General features: G+C 43.2%; 1 pseudogene; it reads right to left on the bottom strand.

Moving 5' to 3' along the window:
* Positions 1–1930: 1930 nt before the first annotated feature.
* On the bottom strand, positions 1931–3309 carry LOC149095489 (uncharacterized; annotated as a pseudogene).
* Positions 3310–18703: the final 15394 nt, after the last annotated feature.

The raw sequence follows: 18703 nt of genomic DNA, 5'->3' as shown, positions 1-18703 counted from the left end.
TACCACGGTCTCTGTAAATTTCTCTATTTTGTTATAATAAAGCTTCCCACAATGCCACCTTATTTTAGTGTTGTATTTCCCCAAACTCTTTTCACATAATCAGTATTTAAGGTGGCTCCCTATAGTTTTACGATCGCACGCGCACTGAGAACGAAAAGTCGAGTAATCCGCGCGCGCTGAAAGGAGAACGTCAGTGTTTTTGGATATTTTATGAAGTCAACATGAGCACAAAAAGCAAAACTGACAGTGAATATTTTCTTTTGGTATCAAACATGTGGGACGGCATGGCAATCATTTACTCTTCAGCTGTAAAGCATGTCTTGTCCCCCTCTCCGCCGAAAAGTAGTGCTTTTCCATAGTGAGCCACCCTCCTCCATGTGGACTCGAAATCTCCTATTACAGAATTTTTTTGTTAGAACTTTCAAATTTTAGCATCAAATTTCGTACTTGAAACCACCAGAGATTGGTGCACCTCCGGTTGGTGTCCAGTGTAATTAACACATGCGGACTTACAGTTAACTGCAAATAGCCTGTTCCAGGCGTTTGGTTAGTGAGGAACGGCGGAATGAAAACATGAGAAATATTCGTTGGTGTTTTATTAATCGACCATCGAACGGGGGAGCCGCGAATTAATCTAGAACCCAGATCTTCCAAGACCAAGCAGAAGGGAGATTTCACTTCTCAGGGTCAAACAGAGTGAAATCTGGGTATGAGATTAGCCGCGAGCCACTCGAGTTTAATTCTATCATGAAATCTGATTGGCCAACAGAAAACAAAAGTTGCTATGTCACAGAACCGTTTTCTGGCTCGAGTTCGCTGACGTTATTTTTCGGTGTAGACAAGCGACAGGCGGAAATACGTCTGCATTCGCAGGCTGTAGAGCACTTTAAAATAATAAACACTGTAGGCTTCCCAAATACCGGAAGGGGGTGCAGTATTCCTTGGAATCATTGGCAGGCGCGTGCCGTCCAGTTCTCTAAATCCTGACCCCATTTCAGACCAATAAATGTCACTTTTCATACCCTTTTCTAGGCTTGACCTCTAAAATGCTGTTTTCAAATATGCATGACCGTTCAGTGTATTCTGCGAGGCAAATCGCGCTTTATCGTGGTATTAAAATTGATTCCTCTCGTTTTTGTTTGAAGATGATAAACTCGACAAAAAGAGACATAAATTTCAAGTAATGTCTATATTATGGTTTATTTAAAATTAAGCCATACTTTCGCGGACCAAACCGGCGAAATCATTCTACCCATTTTCAAACCAAAACGGTTGACAAGCCATAGCCTTCAAAAAGGCGGCACATACCTTATATAGGGTAGAAACCCCTCTCCCCACGCCCTGAATTAGCTTCTTCTCAGTAACAACAGCTGGAAAGTAAGGAACGCATCTTTAGTAATCAACGAATTAACAGTACGCAAAAACATCTCGATCGAGATAGCGAAAAGTCTCAAGTATGTACAGTGAAACCTGTATTAAGCCGACCCCATATTAAGCGGACACACTCTATTAAATGGACACCTGCTCAAGTCCCACCTTTTTTTCTTACATTTACTCCAAAATAAACGTGCATTCAGCGGACACCTCAGTTAAGCGGACACGGACACCAATATTAACCCATTTTGTTGCACAAAACCTGTAATAAGCAGACACTTCAAGGGCTTTTTAATTCTGAAAGCCCAGCTCAGACTCCGTCAACATTGTTCACCGATGTCATATTAAAGCTAAGCAGATTATTCCAGATTGATGCATTGAATGACTGGACATTGTGCTACCGGCAGTCCTTGATCTTACAATATGTTACAATATGTTACAAACGGGTTAATATTATTGCACAATATATTTGAACCTGCTTAGAGCGAACAACCCATATCAAGAGGACATTAGCGAGGGTCCAAAGGGTGTCCGCTTAATACAAGTTTCACCTGTATTAACGTACACCAAGCAAGTAAAGAACAGCAAGCAAGTTAAGTACACCAAGCAAGTAAAGTACACCAAGCAAGTACGGTAAGCCAAGCAAGGAAAGTACATCAAGCAAGTAAAGTACACCAAGCAAGTAAAGTACACCAAGCAATTGAAGTAAATCAAGCAAGTAAAGTACATCAAGCAAGTAAAGTAAATCAAGCAAGTAGAGTAAATCAAGCAAGTAAAGTACATCAAGCAAGTAAAGTACATCAAGGAAGTAAAGTACACCAAGCAAATAAACTACATTAAAGAATTAAAGTACATCAAGCAATTAAAGTACACAAAGTAATTAAAGTACACCAAGCACGCAAAGTACATCAAGCAAGTAAAGTACACCAAGCAATTAAAGTACATCAACCAACTAAAGTAAATCAACCAAGTAAAGTACATCAAGGAAGTAAAGTACACCAAGCAATTAAAGTAAATCAAGCAAGTAAAGTACATCAAGCAAGTAAAGTACATCAAGCAAGTAAAGTACATCAAGCAAGTAAAGTACATCAAGCAAGTAAAGTACATCAAGCAAGTAAAGTACATCAAGCAAGTAAAGTACATCAAGCAGGTAAAGTACATCAAGCAAATAAACTACATTAAGGAATTAAAGTACATCAAGCAATTAAAGAACACAAAGCAAGTAAAGTACACCAAGCAATTAAAGTACACAAAGTAATTAAAGTACACCAAGCACGTAAAGTACACCAAGCAAATAAAGTACACCAAGCAATTAAAGTAAATCAAGCAAGTAAAGTACATCAAGGAAGTAAAGTACACCAAGCAATTAAAGTAAATCAAGCAAGTAAAGTACATCAAGCAAGTAAAGTACATCAAGCAAGTAAAGTACACCAAGCAAGTAAAGTACATCAAGCAGGTAAAGTACACCAAGCAATTAATGTACATCAAGCAAGTAAAGTACACCAAGCAAATAAACTACATTAAGGAATTAAGATACATCAAGCAAGTAAAGTACACCAAGCAATTAAAGTACATCAAGCAATTAAAGTACACCAAGCAAGTAAAGCACACCGAGCAAGTACGGTAAGCCAAGCAAGGAAAGTACATCAAGCAAGTAAAGTACACCAAGCAAGTAAAGTACACCAAGCAATTGAAGTAAATCAAGCAAGTAAAGTACATCAAGCAAGTAAAGTACATCAAGCAAGTAAAGTACATCAAGCAAGTAAAGTACACCAAGCAAGTAAAGTACATCAAGCAGGTAAAGTACACCAAGCAATTAAAGTACATCAAGCAAGTAAAGTACACCAAGCAAGTAAAGTACATAAAGGAATTAAAGTACATCAAGCAAGTAAAGTACACCAAGCAATTAAAGTACACAAAGCAAGTAAAGTACATGAAGCAAGTCAAGTACACCAGGTAATTAAAGTACATCAAGCATGTATAGTACACCAAGCATTTAAACTTAAGTTCCAGAGAATCGACCCAACGTTGGGTCAAACTCAGGCTGCGCGTGAGCCGGTCTAGGCTACTTTTTCAGTCATAAAATGAAGTGGGGCTCTATTTTGGCCTAGAAGCTCGAAACTGAGCGTGCAATCCCTTTGCGTCTGTCAATTTTACCGAAAACCAAGCCCATTACGAGTTAGGTAAGAGTCCCTGGGACTGGAAAATTTCCCTCAAGTTGCTGAAAATCGACCGCTGAGACCGCCTTACGCGCATCGTGATTTTGTCCAACTTTGGCCCGATCTGCCGGAACTTCGGGGATATTTTCCAGTCCCAGGGACTCTAAACTAACTCGTGATGGCCTTGGTTTACAGTGAAAGGGAGAAAGGAAAAATATTTAAAGGCTCAGTTTCGAGCTTCTACGCCGAAATATAGCCCCAGTTCATGTTAAGACTGATAGAGTAGCCGAGACCGCCTCACGCGCATCGTGATTTTGACCAACTTTGGCTTCATTTGCCTGTACTTGGGAGATATTTTCCAGTCCCAGGGACTCTAAACTAACTCGTGATGGTCTTGGTTTTCAGTGAAATGGACAGAGAAAAAATATTTGAACGCTCCGTTTCGAGCTTCTAGAGCGAACTATAGCCCCTTTTTATTTTAACACTGATAGAGTAGCAAGACCGCCCTGCGCGAATCTTGATTTTGAGCAAATTTGGCTCCATTTGCCGGAACTTGGGAGATATTTTCCAGTCCGAAGGACTCTAAACTAACTGGTGATGGCCTTTGTTTTCAGTGAAATGGACAGAGGAAAAATATTTGAACGCGCGGTTTTGAGCTTCTAAATCAAAATATAGCCCCACTTTATTTTAAGACTTATAGAGTAGCCGAGACCGCCTTGCGCGCATCGTGATTTTGACCAAATTTGGCTCGATTTGGCGGAACTTAAGGAATATTTTCCAGTCTCAGGGACTCTAACCTAAGTGGCGATGTCCTTGGTTTTCAGTGAAATGGACAGAGGAAAAATATTTGAACGCTTGGTTTCGAGCTTCTAGGCCGAAATATAGCGCCACTTCATTTTAAAACTGATAGAGTAGCCGAGATCGGCTTACGCGCATCGTGATTTTGACTAACTTTGGCTCGATTTGCGGGAACTTGGGGGATATTTCCAATCCCAGGAGCTCTAAACTAACTGGTGATGGCCTTGGTTTTCAGTGAAATGGAGACAGGAAAAATTCTTGAACGCTCGGTTTTGAACTTGTAGGCCGAAATATAGCCCCACATCATTTTCAGAATGATAGAGTAGCCAAAACCACCTTCCGTGCATAGTGATTTTGATCAATTGTGGCTCGATTTCCCGGAACTTGGAGGATATTTTCCAGTCCCGGGAACTCTTAACTAACTCCTGATGGTCTTGGTCTGCAGAGAAATGGACACAGATAAAACGTTCGCACGATCGGTTTCGAGGTTTTCGGCCGAAATATAGCGCCACTTCATTTCAAGACTGATAGAGTAGCCGAGACCGCCTTCTACGCATCGTGATCTTGACCAAGTTTGCCTCGATTTGGCGGAACTTGGGGGATATTTTCCAGTCCCGCGGACCCTAAACTAACCCCTCATGGCCTTGGTTTGCAGAGAAATGGACACATGTAAAACTATCGCACGCTCGGTTTCGAGCTTTTAGGCCGAAATATAGCCCTACTTCATTTTAAGACTAAAAGAGTAGCCGAGACCTCCTAACGCGCATTAAGATTTTGACCAACTTTGCCTCGATTTGCCGGACTTTTTACGCATCGAGATCTTGACCAACTTTGGCTCGATTTGCCGGAACTTGGGGGATATTTTTCACTCCTGGATTTTCTAAAGTAACTCCTGATGCCTTTGGTTTGCAGAGAAATAGACACAGGTAAGAGGATCGCTCGCTCGGTTTCGAGCTTTTAGGCCGAAATATAGCCCCACTTCGTTTTAAGCCTGGAAGAGTAGACAAAACCGCCTTGCGCGCATCGTGATCTTGACCAACTTTGGCTTGCTTTCCCGGAACTTGTGGGATATTTTCCATTCCCGGAGACTCTAACCTAACTACTGATGGCCTTGGTTTGCAGAGAAATGGACACAGGTAAGAGGATCGCACGCTCGAACTTGAGCTTTTAGGCCAAAATATAGCCCCACTTCATTTTAAGCCTGAAAGAGTAGCCGAGACCGCCTTACGTGCATCCTGATCTTGACCAACTTTGACTTGATTTTCTGGAACATGCGGGGTATTTTCCAGTCCCGGGGACTCAAAACTAACTCCTGATGGCTTTGGTTTGCAGAGAAATGGACACAGGTAAAACGAACGCACGCTCGGTTTCCAGCTTTTACGCAGAAATATAGCCCCACTTCATTTTAACACTGAAAGAGTAGCCGAGACCACCTTACACGCATTGTGACTTTGACCAAATTTGGCTCGATTTCCAAAAACTTGGGGGATATTTTCCAGTCCCAAGGACTCTATACTAACTCCTGATGGGCTTGGTTTGCAGAGAAATGGACACAAGTAAAACGATCCCTTGCTTGATTACGAACTTTTAGGCCGAAATATAGCCCCACCTAATTTTAAGACCGAAAGAGTAGCCGAGACCGCCTTGCGCGGATCGTGACCTTGACCAAGTTTGGCTCGATTTCCTGGAACCTGGGGGATATTTTCCAGTCCCGGAGACTCTAAACTAACTCCTGATGGCCTTGGTTTGCAGAGGGATGGACACAGGTAAAAAGATCACACGCTCGGTTTCGAGGTTTTAGGGCGAAATATAGCCCCACTTTATTTTAAGACTAAAAGAGTAGCCCAGACCAACTTTGGCTCGCTTTCCTTTCGATTTGCTAGATTTCGGCCTAAAAGCTCGAGATCGAGCAAAGATCGTTTTACCTGTGTCCATTTCTGTGCAAACCAAGGCAATCAAGAGTTAGTTTAGAGTCCCTGGGTTTGGAAAATATCTCCCAAGTTCCGGCCAATCGAGCCAAAGTTGGTCAAGATTACGATGCGCGCAAGACGTTCTCCGCTACTCTTTCAGTCTTAAAATGAAGTGGGGCGATATTTCGGCCTAAAAACTCAAACCTGAGCGTGCGATCGTTTTACCTGTGTTTATTTCTGCGTAAACAAAGGCCATCAGGAGTTATTTTAGAGTCCCCCGAGACTGGAAAATATATGCCAAGTTCCGGCAACTCGATCCAGAGTTTGTCAAGAATACGATGCGCGTTAGGCGGTGTCGGCTACTCTTTCAGTCTTAAAATAAAGTGGGGCTATATTTGGGCCTAAAAGCTCGAAACCGAGCATGCGATCATTTTAGCTGTGTCTATTTCTCCGCAAACCAAGGCCATCAAGAGTTCGTTTAGAATCCCCGGGACTGGAAAATATCCCCCAAGTTTCGGCAAATTGAGCAAAAGCCGACACCGCCTTAAGCGCATCGTGATTTTGAAATCTTTGGCTCGATTTGACGGAACTTGGGTGATATTTTCCAGTCTCAGGGACTCTAAACTAATTCGTGATGGCCTTGGTTTTTAGTGAAATGGACAGAGGAAAAATATTTGAACGCTCGGTTTGGAGCTTCTAGGCCAAAATATAGCCCCACTTCACTTTAAGAGTGAGAGAAGGTAGCCGAGACCGCCTTACGCGCAGAGCGATTTTTACCAACTTTCGGTCGATTTCCAGGAACTTGCGTTATATTTTCGAGTCCTGGGGAATCTAAACTAACTCGTGATGGCCTTGGTTTTCAGTGAAGTGGACAGAGGAAAAATAGTTGAACGCTCTGTTTGGCTCGGTTTCGGGCTTCTAGGCCGAAATATAGCTCCACTTCACTTTAAGAGTGAGAAAAGGTAGCCGAGACCGCCTAACGCGCACGGCGATTTTCACCAGCTTTGGGCCGATTTTAAGGAATTAGCGAGATGTTTTCCAGTCCCAGGGATTCTAAAGTAACTGGTGATGGCCTCGGTTTTCAGTGAAATAAACAGAGGAAAAATATTTGAACGCTCGGTTTCGAGCTTCTAGGCCAAAATATAGCCCCACTTCACTTTAACAGTGAGAGAAGGTAGGCGAGACCGCCTTACGCGCAGGGCGATTTTTACCAGCTTTGGGTCGATTTGCAAGAACTTGCGTTATATTTTCCAGTCCTGGGGAGTCTAAACTAACGCGTAATGGCCTTGGTTTTCAGTGAATTGGCCAGAGGAAAAATAGTTGAACGCTCGGTTTAGGGCTTTTAGGCCGAAATATAGCCCCAGTTCACTTTAAGAGTGAGAAAAGGTAGCCCAGACCGCCTAACGCGTACGGCGATTTTCACCAACTTTGGGCCGATTTCCAGGAATTAGCGGGATATTTCCCAGTTCTGGGGACTCTAAACTAACTTGTGATGGCCTTGGTTTCAGTAAAATAGACAGAGGAAAAATATTTGAACGCTCGGTTACGAGCTTCTGGGCCGAAATATAGCCCCACTTCATATCAAGAGTGAGAAAAGGCTGCCGAGACCGCCTTACGTGCAGGGCGATTTTCACCAACTTTGGGTCGATTTCCAGGAATTTCCGGAATATTTTCCAGTCCCGAGGACTCTAAACTAGCTCGTGATTGCCTTGCTTGTCAGTGAAATGGACAGAGGAAAAATATTTGAACGTTCGGTTACGAGCTTCTAGGCCGAAATATAGCCCCACTTCATTTTAAGAGTGAGAAAAGGTAGGCGAGATCGCCTTACGAGCAGGGCGATTTTCAGCAACTTTGGGTCGATTTCCAGGAAGTTACGGAATATTTTCCAGTCCCGGGGTCTCTAAGCTAACTCTTGATGGCCTTGGTTATTAGAGAAATTGACAGAGAAACAATATTTGAGCGCTCGGTTTCGATTTTCTAGGCCGAAGTATAACTACACTTTAATTTAAGAGTAAGAAACGGTAGCCCAGATCGCCTTACGCGCAGGGCGATTTTCACCAACTTTGGGTCGATTTCCAAGAATTTCGGGGATATTTTCCAGTCTCGGGGACTCTAAACTAACTCGTGATTGCCGTGGTCTTCAGTGAAATGGACAGAGGAAATATATTTGAACACTTGATATTGAGGTTCTAGGCCAAATTATTGCACCACTTCACTTTAAGAGTAAGAAAAGGTAGCCGAAAGCGCCCTATGCGCAGGGCGATTTTCACCAAATTTAGGTCGATTTCCAGGAACTTGCAGGATATTTTAAAGTCCCGGGGAATATAAAGTAACTCGTGATGGCCTTGGTTTTCAGTAAAATGGACAGAGGTAAAATATTTCAACGCTCGGTTTAGGAGCGTCAACGCCGAAATATAGCCCGACTTTACTTTAAGGGTAAGAAAAGGTAGCCGACACCGCCTTACGCGCAGGGCGATTTTCACCAACTTTGGATCGATTTCCAGGAACTTCCGGGATATATTCCAGTCCTGGAGACGCTGAACTAACTCGTGATGGCCTTAGTTTTCAGTGAAATGGACAGAGGAAGAATATTTGAACGCTCGGTTTCGAGCTTCTAGGCCGAAATATAGCCCCACTTCATATCAAGAGTGAGAAAAGGTTGCCAAGACCGCCTTACGCGTAGAGCGTTTTGCACCAACTTTAGCTCGATTTCCTGGAACTTGCGGGATATTTTCCAGTGCTGGGGACTCTAAACTAACTCGTGATGTACTTTGTTTTCAGTGAAAAGGACAGAGGAAGAATATTTGAACGCTCGGTTTCGAGCTTCTGGGCTGAAATATAGCCTCACTTCATTTTGAGACTGATAGAGTAGCAGAGACCGCCTAACGCCCTTGGTGATTTTGAGCAACTTTGGCCCGATTTTCCGGAACTTGGGGGATATTTTCAGTTCTACGGCTTCTAAACTAACTCTTGATGGCCTTGGTTTTCATTAAAATGCACACAGGTAATACGATCGCACGCTTCCTTTTGAGCTTTTAGGCCGAAAAATAGCCCCACTTCATTTTAAGACTGAAAGAGCAGCCAAGAACGCCTTACGCGCATCGTCGTCTTGACCAACTTTGGCTGCATTTCCTGCAACTTGGGGGATATTTTTCAGTCGCAGGAACTCTAAACTAACTCCTGATGGTCTTGGTTTGCAGAGAAATGGACACATGTAAAACGATCGCACACTCGGTTTCGAGCTTTTAGGCCAAAATATAGCCCCACTTCATTTTAAGAGTGTAAGAGTAGCCGAGACCGTCTTACGCGCATCGTGATCTTGACCAACTTTGGCTCCATTTCCCGGAACTTGAAGGATATTTTCAGTCCCAGGGAGTGTAAACTAACTCCTGTTTCCCTTGGTTTGCAGAGAAATGGACACAGGTAAAGCGGTCGCACGCTTGGTTTCGAGCTTTGAGGTCGAAATATAGCCCCACTTCATTTTAAGACTAATAGAGTAGCCGAGACCGCCTTGTGCGCGTCGTGATCTTAACAACCTTTGGCTTGCTTTCCCGGAATTTATGGGATATGTTCCAGTCCCGGGTCCCTAAAGTAACTCCTGATGGCCGTGGTTTCCAGAGAAATAGACACAGGTAAAACGATCGCACGCTCAGTTTCGAGCTTTTAGGCCGTAATATAGCCCCACTTCATTTTAAGACTGAAAGAGTAGCCGAGACCGCCTTGCGCACATCCCGATCTTGAGCAACCTTGGCTCGATTTCCTTTCGATTTGCTATATTTCGGCATAAAAGCTCGAAACCGAGGAAAGATCGTTTTACCTGTGTCCATTTCTCTGCAAATTAAACCAAGGCCATCAAGAGTTAATTTAGAGTCCCTGGGTTTAAAAAATATCCTTCAAGTTTCGGGAAATCGAGCCTAAGTTGGTCAAAATGACGACGCGCGTAAGGCGATCTCGGCTACTCTTTCAGTCTTAAAATAAAGTGAGGCTTTATGTCGGGCTAAAAGCTCGAAACCGAGCATGCGATCCTTTTGCCTGTGTCCATTTCTCTGCTAACCAAGGCCATCAGGACTTAGTTTAGAGTCCCTGGGACTAGAAAATATCCCCCAATTTCCGGAAAAACGAGCCAAATTTGGTCAAGATCACGACGCGCATAAGGCGGTCTGGGCAACTCCTTAAGTCTTAAAATAAAGTGGGGCTATATTTCGGCCGTAAAGCTCAAAACCGAGCGTGCCATCGTTTTACCTGTGTCCATTTCTCTGCAAACCAAGGCTATCAGGAGTTAGTTTACAGTCCCCGGGACTGGGAGATATTTTCCAAACTAACTCCTGATGGCCTTGGTTTGAAGAGAAATGGACACAGGTAAAATGCTCGCACGCTCGGTTTCAAGCTTTTAGGCCGAAATATAGCCCAACTTTATTTTGAGACTGAAAGAATAGGCGAGACCGCTTTGCGCGCATCGTGATCTTGACCAACTTTGGCTTAATTTCCAGGAACTTGGGGGATATGTTCCAGTCCCGGGGACTCTAAGCTAACTCCTGATGGCCTTGGTTTGAAGAGAAATGAACACAGGTAAGAGTATCGGGGGCTCGAATTCGAGCATTTAGGCCAAAATATAGCCCAACTTCATTTTAAGCCTGAAAGAGTAGCCGAGACCGCCTTACGTGCATCGTGATCTTGACCAACTTTGGCTTGATTTTCCGGAACTTAGGGAATATTTTCCAGTCCCGGGTATTCTAAACTAACTCCTGATGGCCTTGGTTTGCAGAGAAATGGACACAGGTAAAACGATCGCACGCTCGGTTTTAAGCTTTTAGGTGGAAGTATAGCACAAGTTCATTTTAAGACTGAAAGAGTAGCCTAGACCGCCTTACGATCATTGTGATCTTGACCAACTTTGGCTCGATTTCCCGGGACTTCGGGGATATTTTCCAATCCCGGGAACTCTAAACTAACTCCTGATGGCCTTGGTTTCCAGAGTACTGGACACAGGTAAATTAATCGCACGCTTGGTTTCGAGCTTGTAGGCCAAAATATAGCCCCACTTCATTTTAAGACTGAAAGAGTAGCTGAGACCGCCTTACGCGCATCGTGATCTTCACCAACTTCGGCTCGATTTCCCGGAACTTGGGGATTATTTTCCAGTCCCAGGAACTCTAAACTAACTCCTGATGGCCTTAGTTTGCAGAGAAATGGACACAGGGAAAACCATCGCACGCTCGGTTTCAAAGCTTAAGCCGAAATATAGCCCCACTTCATTTTTAGACTAAAACAGTAGCCAAGACCGCCTTGCGCGCACCGTGATCTTGACCAAATTTGGCTGGATTTCCCGTAAATTGGAGGTTATTTTCCAGTTTCGGGGACTCTAATTTTTTGATGGCCTTGGTTTACTGAGAAATGGACACATGTAAGACAATCGCACGCTCGGTTTCGAGCTTTGAGGCCGAAAGATAGCCCAACTTCATTTTAAGACTGATAGAGTAGCCGAGACCGCCTTGCGCGCATTGTAAACTTGACAAACTTTGGCTCGATTTCCCGGAACTTGGGATATATTTTCCAGTCTCGGGGACTCTAAACTAACTCCTGATAGCCTTAGTTTGCAGAGAAATGGACACAGGTAAAACGATCGCACGCTCGGTTTCGAGGTTTTAGGCCGAAATATAGCCCCACTTCATTTTAACACTGAAAGAGTAGCCGTGACTGCCTTACGGGCATCGTGACCTTGACCAACTATGGCTCGATTTCCCGGAACTTGGGGGATACTTTCCAGACCCGGAGACTCTAAACTAACTCCTGACGACATTGGTTTGCAGAGAAATGGACACAGGTAAAACGATGGCACTCTTGGTTTGGAGCTTTTAGGCCGAAATATAACCCCACTTCATTTTAAGACTGAAAGAGTAGGCGAGACCGCTTTACGCGCATCGTGATCTTGACCAACTTTGGCTCGATTTGCCGGAACTTGGGGCAAAATTTTCCTGTTCTAGGGCTTCTAAACTAACTTCTGATGGTCTTGGTTTGCAGAGAAATGGACACAGCTAAAACGATCGCACGTTTGCTTTTAGGCCGGAAAATAGGCCCACTTCATTCTAAGACTGAAAGAGTAGCCAAAAACGCGTTGCGCGCATCGTGATTTTGACCAACTTTGGCTTGATTTGCCGAACTTGGGGGATGTTTTTCGAGTCCCGGGGACTCTAAACTAACTCCTGATGGCCTTGGTGTGTAACGAAATGGACACAGGTAAAACCATCGCACGCTCGGTTTCGAGCTTTTAGACCGAAATATAGCCCCAATTCATTTTAAGACTGAAGTAGCAGCCAAGACCGCCTTGCGCGCATCGTGATCTTGACCAACTTTGGCTCGATTTCCCGGAACTTGGGGGATATTTTTCAGTCCCGGGGACTCTAGAGTAACTCCTGATGGCCTTGGTTTCCAGAGAAATGGACACAGGTAAAACGATCGCACTCTCGGTTTGCAGCTTTTAGCCCGTAATCTAGCTTCACTTCATTTTTTAAGACTGAAAGAGTAGCCAAAACCGCCTTAAGCGCATCGTGATCTTCACCAACTTTGGCTCCTTTTCCCGGAACTTCAGGAAGAATTTTAAATCCTAGGGACTCTAACCTAACTCTTGGCCGCCTTGGTTGGCAGAGAAATGGACACAAGTAGGAGGATTGCACACTCGGTTTCAAGCTTTTAGGCCGAAATATAGTCCCACTTCGTTTTAACACTGAAAGAGTAGCCGAGACCGTCTTACGCGAAACGCAATCTTGACCAACTTTGGCTCGATTTCCCGGAGGTTGGGGGATATATTCCAGTCTCGGGGACTCTAAGCTAACTCCTGATGACCTTGGTTTGCAGAGAAATGGACACAGGTAAAACGATGGCACGCTCGCTTTCGAGCTTTTAGAGCGAAATATAGCCCCACTTTTATTTAAAACTAAAAGAGTATTCAAGACCGCCTTGCCCGCATCGTGATCTTGACCAACTTTGGCTCGATTTCCTGGAACTTGGGGGATATTTTCCATTCCGGGGGACACTAAACTAACTTTTGATAACCTTGGTTTGCAGAGGAAAGGACACAGGTAAAACGATCGCACGCTCGGTTTGAAGCTTTTAGGCCAAAATGTAGCCCCACTTCATTTTAAGACTTGAAAGAGTAGCCGAGACCGCCTTGCGCGCATCGAGATCATCACCAACTTTGACTCGATTTCCTTGAACTTGGGGGATATTTTCCAGTCCCGGGGACCCTAAACTAACTGCTGATGGCCTTGGTTTCCAGACAAATGGACACAGGTGAAAGTATGGCACGCTCGGTTTTGAGCTTTTAGGGCGAAATGTAGCCCCACTTTATTTCAAGACTGAAAGAGTAGCCGAGACCGCCTTGCGCGCGTCGTGATCTTGAACAACTTTGGCTCCATTTCCTGGAACTTGAGGGATATTTTCTAGACCGAGTTATTCTAAACTAACTCCTGATGGCCCTTGTTTGCAGAGAAATGGACACAGGGAAAACGATCGCACGCTCGGTTTCGAGCTTTTAGGCCGAAATATAGCCCCAAGAGTAGCCGAGACCGCCTTGCGCACATCGCGATCTTAAGCAACATCTGCTCGATTTTCTTTCGATTTGCTATATTTCGGCCTAAAAGCTCAAAACTGAGCAAAGATCGTTTTAACTGTGTCCATTTGTCTGCAAACCAAGGTCATCAAGAGTTAGTTTAGAGTCTCTGGGTTTAAAAAATATCCCTCAAGTTTCGGGAAATCGAGCCAAAGCTGGTCAAAATTACGATACGCTTAAGGCGATCTAAGCTACTCTTTCAGTCTTAAAATGAAATCAGGCTATATTTCGGCCTAAAAGCTCGAAACCGAGCGTGCGATCGTTTTACCTGTGTCCATTTCTCTGCAAACCAAGACCATCAGGAGTTAGTTTAGAGTCCCCGGGACTGGAATAGATCTCCGAAGTTCCGGGAAATCGAGTCAAAGTTGGTCAAGATCACGATGCGCTTTAGGCGGTCTCGGCTACTGTTTGAGGTTTAAAAGGAAGTGAAGCTATATTTGGTCATTTCACCGGAAACCAAGGCCACATCGATTTAGTTCAGGGTCCCTGGGAGTGGAAAATATCCTCCAAGTTACTGGAACTCCACCCAAAGTTGGTCAAAATTACGCTTTGCATAAGGCGGTTTGGGCTGCTTTTTAGTCTTAAAATGTAATGGGGCTATATTTCGGCTTAAAAGCTCGAAACCGAGCGTTAAATTATTTTTATTTCTGTCCACTTCAACGAAAACCAAGGCCGTCAGGAGTTAGTTTAGAGTTCCTGGGACTGGAAAATATCACCCAAGTTGATGGAAATCGGCCCAAAATTGGTAAAAATCACGCTGCGCGTAAGGCGGTTTTGGCTACTTTTTCAGTCTTTAAATGAAGTGGGTCTTTATTTCGGCCTAGAAGCTCGAAGTCGAGCGTTCAAATATTTTTCCTTTTTTCTTTTTACCGAAAACCAAGGCAATCACGAGTTAGTTTAGAGTCCCCGGGACTGAAAAATACCCCCCAACTTGCTCGAAATCGAGCCAAAGTTGGGCAAAATCACGTTGCACGTAAGGCGGTGTCGGGTACTTTTTCAGTCTTAAAATGAAGTGGGCTATATTTTGTCCTAGAAGCTTGAAACCGAGCGTTTAATTAGTTTTCCTTTGTCCATTTCACTAAAAACCAAGGCCATTACGAGTTAGCTTAGGGTCTCTGGGACTGAAAAATATCCCCCAAGCTGCTGGAAATGGACCCAAAGTTGGTTAAAATCACGCTGCGCGTAAAGCGGTCCTGGCTACTGTTTCAGTCTTAAAATAAAGTGGGGCTATATTTCCGCCTAGACGCTCAAAGCGAGCGTGCCATCGTTTTACCTCTCTCCATTTCACCGAAAACCAAGGCCATCACGGGTTAGTTTAGAGTCCCCAGGACGGGAAAATATCCCCTAAGATGCTGGAAATCGACTCAAAGTTGGTCAAAATCACGCTACGCGTAAGGCGGTCTGGGCTACTTTTTAAGTCTGAAAATAAAGTGGGGCTACATTTCGGGACTAGAAGCTCGAAACCGAGCGTGGAACTGTTTTTGCGTTATGTTTGGCAAAATGCACCAAACTTGGAAAAATGCGCCACACTTGGAAAACTGCGCCACGCTTCCAAAATTGTGCCACACTTGGAAAAATGTGGCACACTTAAAAAATGCGGTTCAGTTGGTAAAATGCGGCAAACTTGGAAAAATGTTCTACACTTGGAAAAATATGCCACACTTGGAAAAAAGCGCCACACTTGGAAAACTGCGCCACACTTAGAAAAATGCGCCACACTTGAAAAAATGTGCCACACTTGGAAAACTGGGCAACACTTGAAAAAATGCGGCACAGTTGGAAAAATGCGCCACATTTGGAAAACTGCGCCACACTTAGAAAAATGCGCAACCCTTTCAAAAAATGTGCCACACTTGGAAAACTGGGCAACACTTGTAAACAAATGCAAAACAGTTGGTAATATGCGCAGCACTTGGAAAATTGCTCAACGTTTGTTAAAATGCACCACACTTGGAAAAACGCGCCACGCTTGGAAAATTGCGCAATTTTTGGAAAAATGCGCGACAATTGGAAAACTGCGCAATTTTTGGAAAAATGCGCCAGACTTGGAAAAATGTGCGACACTTAGAAAAATGGGCAACACTCGGAAAAATGTGCCACACTTGAAAAAATGCGACACAGTTAGTAAAATGAAGCAACCTTGGAAAAATGCGCTACACTTAGAAAAATGTGCCCAACTTGAAAAAATGCATCACACTTGGAAAACTACGCCACACTTAGAAAAATGCGCTAAAGTTGCCATAATGTGCCAAACTTCGAAAGTTGAGTAACACTTGGAAACATGTGCTACACTTCAAAAAACGCGGCAAAGTTGTCAAAATGCGCAACCTTAAAAAAAAATGGGCCACACTTGGCAAAATGCGCCGCACTTGCAAAAATGCCACCAAGCAATTAAAGTACATCAAACAAGTTAAGTACACCAAGCGAGTAAAGTACACCAAGCAATTAAAGTACATGAAGTAAGTAAAGTGCATCAAGCAAGTAAAGGACACCAAGCAAGTAAGGTACATCAGGCAAGTAAAGTACACCAAGAAAGAAAAGTACATCAAGCAAGTAAAGTATATCAAGCAAGTAAAGTACACCAAGCAAGTAAAGTATATCAAGCAAGTAAAGTACACCAAGCAAGAAAAGTACATCAAGCAAGTAAAGTATATCAAGCAAGTAAAGTACACCAAGCGAGTAAAGTACACCAAGCAAGTAAAGTACACCAAGCAAGTAAAGTACACCAAGCAATTAAAGTACATGAAGTAAGTAAAGTACACCAAGCAAGCAACACAAAATCCACTGGACTGTCCCTAATCGTTCTCACTTTATTTCTTGCGCGTAAGAAACACAAAATCCACTGGAGTTTCGCTAATCGTTCTCACTTTATTTCTTGCGCGTAAGAAACACAAAATCCACTGGACTTTCCCTAATCGTTCTGGCTTTATTTCTTACGCGTAAGAAACACAAAATCCAATGGACTTTCGCTAATCGTTCTCACTTTATTTCTTGCGCGTAAGAAAAAATAAATCCACTGGACTTTCGCTAATCGTTCTCACTTTATTTCTTGCGCGTAAGAAACACAAAATCCACTGGACTTTCCCTAATCGTTCTATCTTTATTTCTTGCGCGTAAGAAAAACAAAATCCACTGGACTTTCGCTAATCGTTGTCACTTTATTTCTTGCGCGTAAGAAACAGATAATCCACTGGACTTTCCCTAATCGTTCTCACTTTATTTCTTGCCCGTAAGAAACACAAAATCCACTGGACTTTCCCTAATTGTTCTCAGTTTATTTCTTGCGCGTAAGAAACACATAATCCACTGGACTTTCGCTAATCGTTCTCACTTTATTTCTTACGCGTAAGAAAAACAAAATCCACTGGACTTTCGCTAATCGTTCTCACTTTATTTCTTGCGCCTAAGAAACACATAATCCACTGGACTTTCCCTAATCGTTCTCAGTTTATTTCCTGCGCGTAAGAAACACAAAATCCACTGGACTTTCCCTAATTGTTCTCAGTTTATTTCTTGCGCGTAAGAAAAACATAATCCACTGGACTTTCGCTAATATTTCTCACTTTATTTCTTGCGCGTAAGAAAAACATAATCCACTGGGCTTTCCCTAATCGTTCTCACTTTATTTCTTGCGCGTAAGAAACACAAAATCCAGTGGACTTTCGCCAATCGTTCTCACTTTATTTCTTGCGCCTAAGAAACACATAATCCACTGGACTTTCCCTAATCGTTCTCACTTTATTTCTTGCGCGTAAGAAACGCATAATCCACTGGACTTTCGCTAATCGTTCTCACTTTATTTCTTGCGCGTAAGAAACAGATAATCCACTGGACTTTCCCTAATCGTTCTTATTTTATTTTTTGGGCGAAAGAAACACAAAATCCACTGGACTTTCCCTAATCGTTCTCACTTTATTCCTTACGCATAAGAAACACATATTCCACTGCTCTTTCGCTAATCGTTCTCACTTTATTTCTTGCGCGTAAGAAACACAAAATCCACTGGACTTTCGCTAATCGTTCTCACTTTATTTCTTGCGCGTAAGAAACACATAATCCACTGGACTTTCCCTAATCGTTCTCACTTTATTTCTTGCGCGTAGGAAACACAAAATCCACTGGACTTTCCCTAATTGTTCTCAGTTTATTTCTTGCGCGTAAGAAACACATAATCCACTGGACTTTCGCTAATATTTCTCACTTTATTTCTTGCGCGTAAGAAAAACATAATCCACTGGGCTTTCCCTAATAGTTCTCACTTTATTTCTTGCGCGTAAGAAACACATAATCCACTGGACTTTCCCTAATCGTTCTCACTTTATTTCTTGCGCGTAAGAAACACATAATCCACTGGACTTTCCCTAATCGTTCTCACTTTATTTCTTGCGCGTAAGAAACACAAAATCCACTGGACTTTCCCTAATCGTTTTCACTTTATTTCTTGCGCGTAAGAAACACAAAATGCACTGGACTTTCCCTAATCGTTCTCACTTTATTTCTTGCGCCTAAGAAACACAAAATCCACTGGACGTTCGCTAATCGTTCTCACTTTACTTCTTGCGCGTAAGAACGAGATACTCCACTGGACTTTCCCTAATTGTTCTCACTTTATTTCTTGCGCGTAAGAAACACAATATCCACTGGACTTTCGCTAATCGTTCTCACTTTATTTCTTGCGCGTAAGAAACACAAAATCCGCTGGACTTTCGCTAATCGTTCTCACTTTATTTCTTGCGCGTAAGAAACACAAAATCCACTGGACTTTCGCTAATCGTTCTCACTTTATTTCTTGCGCGTAGGAAACACAAAATCCACTGGACTTTCGCTAATCGTTCTCACTTTATTTCTTGCGC

This window comes from Orbicella faveolata, unplaced genomic scaffold (genome assembly GCF_042242905.1).
Source record: "Orbicella faveolata isolate gen_17 unplaced genomic scaffold, um_ofav_v1 contig_50, whole genome shotgun sequence".
Classification (NCBI taxonomy): Eukaryota; Metazoa; Cnidaria; class Anthozoa; order Scleractinia; family Merulinidae; genus Orbicella; species Orbicella faveolata.
The sequence above is the reverse complement of the archived record's forward strand: the minus strand, read 5'-3'. Positions and strand labels throughout refer to the sequence as shown.